We start from the raw sequence: 7,142 nt of genomic DNA, 5'->3' as shown, positions 1-7,142 counted from the left end.
GAGAGCTATTTCAATAGCTTAAGCTATTTGAGGGCTTAAGTTGTGTCTCATTCATCTTTGTATTCCTAAAACCTAGCACAAGTCTGGGCATTTACTATGTCAGATTTCAAAGGCTGGTCCAAGTTCATCTATTGGTACACATGGTGAATCTACTTTGGCTTACTCTTTGATTTTCTGCTGAATCAGCAATCAAGAATACAAGGGTTATATATCACCAGATGGATATATATGAATTGATATTGTTCCTTCAAATTTCCAGTTCTTCATGGAGATATGCCCTTAGTTTAATGATCAATGTAATACCTAAAGTGTAAGAATGTAGATAAGAAACTGTGAAGGAGGGGTTACATCTGGGGAGGTGGCCAGGCCAGCACTCAGTGTTCTACCTATTGCTTTGTAAGGCAATATCTTGCTGTATACTCAAGTTCTCTTTCTTGTTGTGTCAGTCCCACCTATAGCATATCATACTTCCCTTGAAATTCATACAAGGTTTAGTTTGTGTAACTGAATAGATTTGGGCATTTTTTTGTGTGTGTGTAATTTCAGTAATTAGATAAAGGGCACTTCAGAAACAGATGACATGGATCTATCATAATTTCGGCATGGTGCCCAATTGAAAATACCATATGTATTGGTAGAAAAGTTTTATTGAGCCTTAACACAAGGTGGGGCAGTTTTATTAAGTCTTGACACAAATTTTCTTTTTCAAGAGTGTCATGTGGGTCAAAAAAAAAATTTTTTTTTTTAGTTTTTTAAAAAATTTTTTAAGCAAGTTCTCCACCCAGCATGGGGCTTGAACTCATGAACCCAAAATCAAGAGTCACATGCTCTACCAACTGAACCAGTTTAGTTTTATTTTAATGCTCTATAGTGTTTGTTGTTATGATATACAAGAAAATTTAGCAAGATACCATGTAGTTTATTTTTCTTTCAGGATCAAATTTTAAGACATCATATTTAAAACTTTTAAAAGATTTGATTAATTTTATTTTTTAGAGAGAGAGAGCAAGTAGATGGGGAGGGGCAGAGAAGGAGGGAGAGAGAAAATCCTAAGCAGGCTCCACGCTGAGCATGCAGGGCTCGATCTCATGATCCTGAGATCATGACCTGAACTGAAATCAAGTCATACACTTAACCCATGAGCCATCTGGGTGCCCCTAAGACATCATATTTAAAGTAAGAGAAGGTGGCTCAGTCAGTTAAGTGTCCGACTTGATTTCAGCTTAGGTCATGATCTCAGGGTCCTGGGATTGAGCCCTGTGTTGGGTTCTGCTCTCAGCACTGAGTCTGCTTGGGATTCATTCCCTCTCCCTTTGCCTCTTTCTCCCCTCCAGATTTTTTAAAATCTTTAAAAAAAATAAAGAGAAAATTGACATTTGTAACTCTCCTTTGTGCACTGCCAACAATGATCTGGTCTAGAAGTGTGAGTTAATGTTTTCAGGAACTTGTGCTAAATCCTTTATTTTAAAAAATACCCACTGAGGAAGACACCTGAGTAGTCATGACACACAACCTTTTGCATTTGAACCTCTACATAGTAAAGAAAACATAGAGTATATTTGCAAACTTGGAGTCAAATATTTCTTAGATAAGACATGGAAAGCACAAATCATAAAAAGATAAGATAATAAATTAGACTTCATAAAAATTGAAAACTTCTGCTTATCAAAGATACCATTAAGAAAGTGATGTAAGGGACGCCTGGGTGGCTCAGTTGGTTAAGCGTCTGCCTTCAGCTCAGGTCATGATCCCAGGGTCCTGGGATCGAGTCCCACATTGGGCTCCCTGCTCCTTGGGAGCCTGCTTCTCCCTCTGCCTGCTGCTCCCCCTGCTTGTGTGCTCTCTCTCTCTCTCTCTCTCTGACAAATAAATAAATAAAATCTTAAAAAAAAAAGAGAAAGTGATGTAAAAGTGAAGTGAATAGGCATTCATAGATTTGAGAAAATATTTGCAGTACTTATATTTAAAAAACGGATTTTTATTAGAATTTATGAAGAATTCCTAAAACCCTATAATAGCTTTTGTGTTTAGATCTATCATCCTTATTGAAATACTTTTTGAGAACTGTGAGAGACACATTTGAAGTTAGGTTTTTTTCCATATGAATATCCGATTGTTCCAATACCTTTTGTTGAAAGTACTTCTCTTTCTCCATTGAACTACTTTGATGTGTGTAAAAATCAATTGACCATATAACCGAGTGTCTATTTCTAGACTCTATTCTATTCCATTGGTCTGTTTGTCTACCCTTGAGCCACCACCACAGTGCCCTGATTACTGTAACTTTTGTAGTAAGTTCTGAAATCAGATAATGTGAATCTTTCAACTTTGTTCTTATTTTTCAAGATCATTTTGGCTCTTGTGCATCCTTTTCACTTTCATACAATTTTTATAGTTTTGTTAATTTCTACAAAAAGGAGACTGCTGTGCTATGCCTGGGCTCCATGTCTTTGTGCAGTGGTTTGGAAAGTGCCTCCAGACCGAAGTCTGGGGAATTGAACTACTCATCACAGTGGGTTCCTTTTGTCTCATAGATTACTGTTCTTTGCTACCTGTCACCAAAAATGTATCATCTGATGCTTCATCTATTTTATCCAACTTTATAGTTGTTTAAACCAGGATAGTTAATCTAGTACTGGTAACTCAGTCATGGTTGGAAACAGAAATCTTAGATAGAATTTTAACCTAGAATTCCACACAAAAATAGGAGTATATTATATGGAAATGTGACCATTCTTACCTTCTAATTACTACAGTGCAGAACTGTAGATTAGAATGTACAATATAATAGTATATAAACAGATAAATACTATATACATAGAAGTTTAAAAAATCAAATGAACTTTTAGGTTGAACAAACTGATATGGTTCTGGGTGATTAATATTTTATTTTTTGTTTGCTGACCATTTGAATAAGTTAAATAATTTCTCTTTAATTTGGTAATTAATAAAAGTAAACAATTTTCTCCTTTCCAAAACTTTGGAAATGAGTGTGGGTATTTTGGCTAAAAGTCTCTTTTGAGTCTGCTTTACATAATTGCTGGTTTTTTTTCTTGTGCTGTGTTTAATACCAATGACAGCAGGCACTTATTTAATGAATCCACTAATTTGGTTGTAGCAGATAGACCAGCTGGATTACAGTTTGCACTTGCGTAAACATGGCAGAAAGTCTCCTACTTGGTACAGAAATTTAATCCCATCATTTGAAGCCATGAAATCAGATGCTTCCTATACATCATTTAAAATTCTGTAATTTTGGGATGCCTGGGTGGCTCAGTTGGTTAAGTGTCTGCTTTCAGATCAGGTCATGATCCCAGGGTCCTGGGATGGAGAGCCACATTGGGCTCCTTGCTCAGCAGGGAGTCTGCTTCTCCCTCTCTCTCTACCTGCCACTCCCCCTACTTATACTCTCTCTTTCTGTGTCAAATAAATAAAATCTTAAAAAATAAAATTCTATATTTTCAAAAATAAGTGGGTAGAGTTCTCTAAGATTTGCCCCTACTTAAGTTTTTATGGTATTATTTTTATCATCACATGAATGTACTTAATAGTGTTAAGCACATACACAAAGTATATATGCTTACAACATATAGACACAACGCAAAGAGTTACGATGAGCTATTAAACATTAAGAAGTTGGCTAAAGTAGCAGTGATTTGACTTGAAGTATGGTCAAAAAGACGTCATTTGATGGTTCCTAAAGAGATGGTAGTGAAGTCAACTAAGGGAAATGATGAGACTTAAATATATTAGAATAACTCAACATGAATTATAATTGCATATTCAGTAATTAGATAATCCAGAACTTTCTATGGGCTACAAAAATATTATCTTGCAATTCCAATGATCATTTTATTGTTCATTTAGTTTTGACAGTCACATATGGAATCCAACCCAAGTGTCAGTGTTAAGGCATTAACCCTTTTCTTCCCTGCCTTAAGTCCCATATAGAATTAAAAAATTTGGAAGCCTCTTTTTACATCATTTGATTAAACAGTTTTATGTCTCTTTGCATCTAGGTGTTCCACCAAAGCAATGAAAATGGAGGAAAGAAGGAAGAATGGGTTGAGGAGACAACGTGAAAGTAAAATAAATAGGAGCTTATGACCAATACAATGTTGAGGGAAAAAAATGAGAGAGGAAAGATAGTATATTCAAACTTCCATTAATTCGTTAGTCCATTTATTTAATAAATCTAGATTAAATTCCTGATTTAGCATGCTGCAGTGCTGGGAATAAAAGATGACTAGGACAAGATTCTTTTCCCTACGAAGTAAAAACACACCCAATGAACTACAACACAATGTAATACGTTATATTTTAATACTCTACTACTGTAAACTTAATGTACTGAGGGAAGACAGATGAGTGAACAAGTAATTACTAGGGAAAGCATGTGTGAAGACTCCAGAAAAGAGACAATGTTTATCTTAAATATTAAAAAAAAAAAAAGTGATCTTTCCAGGGAGAGATATGTGGCACAGAAGGTTTGGGACAGAGAAAAAAGTAAACAAAGGTAAAAGGTGTGGAATGCAAGGTGTGTTTGGAAAAGAGGAAATAGTTTGACATGAGTGATTTTCAGGAATGTTTTGGGGAGTGTTGGGGGATGGCCCTGAAAAGCTAAGCTATGAGTAAGTAGCAATGAGTTTTGTAAATTATATCTTATAGGCTATTGACAATCATTAGAGTTTTTTTTTTTTTAAAGATTTATTTATTTATTTATTTGAGAGAGAGAGAGAGAAAGAGAGAGCAGGGGGAGGGGCAGAGGAAGAAGGAGAGAACCTCAGGCAGACTCTCTGCTGAGCATGAAGCGTAAGGCAGGGCTGGGTCTCAAGACTGTGAGATCTTGACCTGAGCTGAAATTAAGAGTCAGATGCTTAACCGCATAAGCCACCCAGGTGTCCCAACAATTAGTAGAGATTTTTAAAAGGAGAGTAACAGGAACAATTTATATTTTTCTTAGGTAACTCTGAAAGTAGGATAGATCAGAGAAGATTTCTTTTTTTTTTTTTTAAGATTTTATTTATTTATTTGACAGAGAGAGACACAGTGAGAGAGGGAACACAAGCAGGGGGAGTGGAAGAGGGAGAAGCAGGCTTCCCGCTGAGCAGGGAGCCCAATGCGGGGCTCGATCCCAGGACCCTGGGATCATGACCTGAGCAGAAGGCAGACGCTTAATGACAGCCACCCAGGCACCCCGAGAAGATTTCAATAATATAGGGAAGATGTGGGACAAGAAATGACAGGGAAATGAGGGAAGCTTAAGAGACAGTTTGAAAATAGAGTGAACTGGACCTTGAGACTAACTGCTCAACTCAGTGTGGGTGGGGAGATGACAGAATGAGACAGAATGGAGAGTGGTACTACCAACTGAAGAGGACATGTGGAAGAGGAGCAGGTTGGGGGGAAAGTCATGATCATACTGAAATAGATTTTGTTTGCAAGGCATTTGGGTGGGAATTTTAGTGGCCTAGAGGAAACAGTTCTGAGGCTTAAAAGTTTGGGCTGATGATAGAGGTTTGAAAATCGTATTGATATTGGTCTTAATCAAAATCAGGAAGAAAATCGTGTTGCCCTGGGAGAAGTTGTAATATAAAAAAAAGAAGGCTGAGAATTGACATCTTAAGAAAACAGGTTTTTGAGGGACGCCTGGGTGGCTCAGTTGGTTAAGCATCTGCCTTCGGCTCAGGTCATGATCTCAGGGTCTTGGGATCGAGTCCCACATCCGGCTCCCTGCTCACCAGGGAGTCTGTTTCTCCCTCTCCCTCTGTCTCTTCCCCCTGCTCATGCTCTCTCTCTCAAATAAATAAATAAAATCTTAAAAAAAAAAAAAAAGAAAACAGGTATTTGAGAGGTTAGCACAAGGTGTCAGCAAAAGAGATGGAAAGTCATCCAAGAGAAGTAGTGAATAAAGAAAGACTGATGTCATGAAATTTAGTAGAGGAGCACCCAACAATATCACAACGTACTTCAGAGAGTTAAATCAAGTGTTACCTGAAACTGGGTTCACCACTTGGTGGATGGCAAGCCAAAAGACATAGGCAAGCCAAAGAAGAGGAAAAGGAAAGGTTTTACCTGCAATAAGTAAAGGAGAACACCAGGGATATTTCCTAAAGCAGTGTCTCCTTGAACAATAAAACTGGGGAAGTTTAAAGCTAATGGTGCATGATATTCAAGAAGGAGTTTGCAGAGTGGGGAATTCAGCATAGCACTGGGGCAAAAGTCTTTTTTTTTTTTTTTTAGAAATATCATTAAATCATTTACTCAGTAACAATACTTAGCAGGTAACAGTAATGAGGCTGTACATACTCATTTCCCATTTAGCCTGAATTAGGAGTTTAGCTACACAATGCTTTCTTAATATAAGTTTTTCCATGGCCAGGGAAAACAGCATTTTAAATGGTCCATCTTCTTAAAATTGAAGCGACTTTCTAAACAGGTATATAGAAAGGAAGTGGGAACAATTAAGCTTAGTTACTATGAAAAAGAAAATTAACACCACAATTCTAGAAGAACGTTTAAATAGGAAAATTATGAAACTATATGTTAAAAAAGTATACATATATACACTATATCAAAATATCTTTTCTATTTTGGTAACTAAATTTTTGAGATTAAAAACAGAGTAGTTCAAGCATTTCTAAATATAAAAATTTCAGATCTATATTTATTAAAAACAAAATAACATCAGTTCTGTTGGAGTAACCATATATACACCAAGACAAATATTTGCAACTTTGGAAACACAAATAATGAACAATTCAAACTTCTCAATATTTTAACTGCTTAAATAATCTACTTTCTTTTAAATCTTCTTTTACTAAAATAGGTTTACTTAATTTTAAAACTCAAGTCAGTGTATTTTTTTTGTTTTTGTCTTTGGGTTTTTGGGTTTTTTTTTTTTTTTTTGCTTTTTGTAAAAGACAACATACTTACTTAAAATGGTAGGCATTAAGTTTGCACAAGCTGAAAAATAACATTTACATTGTCTAGATGTAGCCATTTTAAAAACATACGAATTTAATATATAGTAGGAAAATATGTAAAAAGAAACCACATAAAGAGTTATACCCCATTAAAAAATATAAATGCACATTGGGGTGACTGGGTGGCTCAGTCAGTTAAGCAGTCTGACTCTTGAT

This window comes from Mirounga angustirostris, unplaced genomic scaffold (genome assembly GCF_029215605.1).
Source record: "Mirounga angustirostris isolate CCGP_5_RB_7025 unplaced genomic scaffold, mMirAng1.0.hap1 SCAF_3, whole genome shotgun sequence".
NCBI lineage: Eukaryota > Metazoa > Chordata > Mammalia > Carnivora > Phocidae > Mirounga > Mirounga angustirostris.
Note: the sequence above shows the minus strand (reverse complement) of the source record.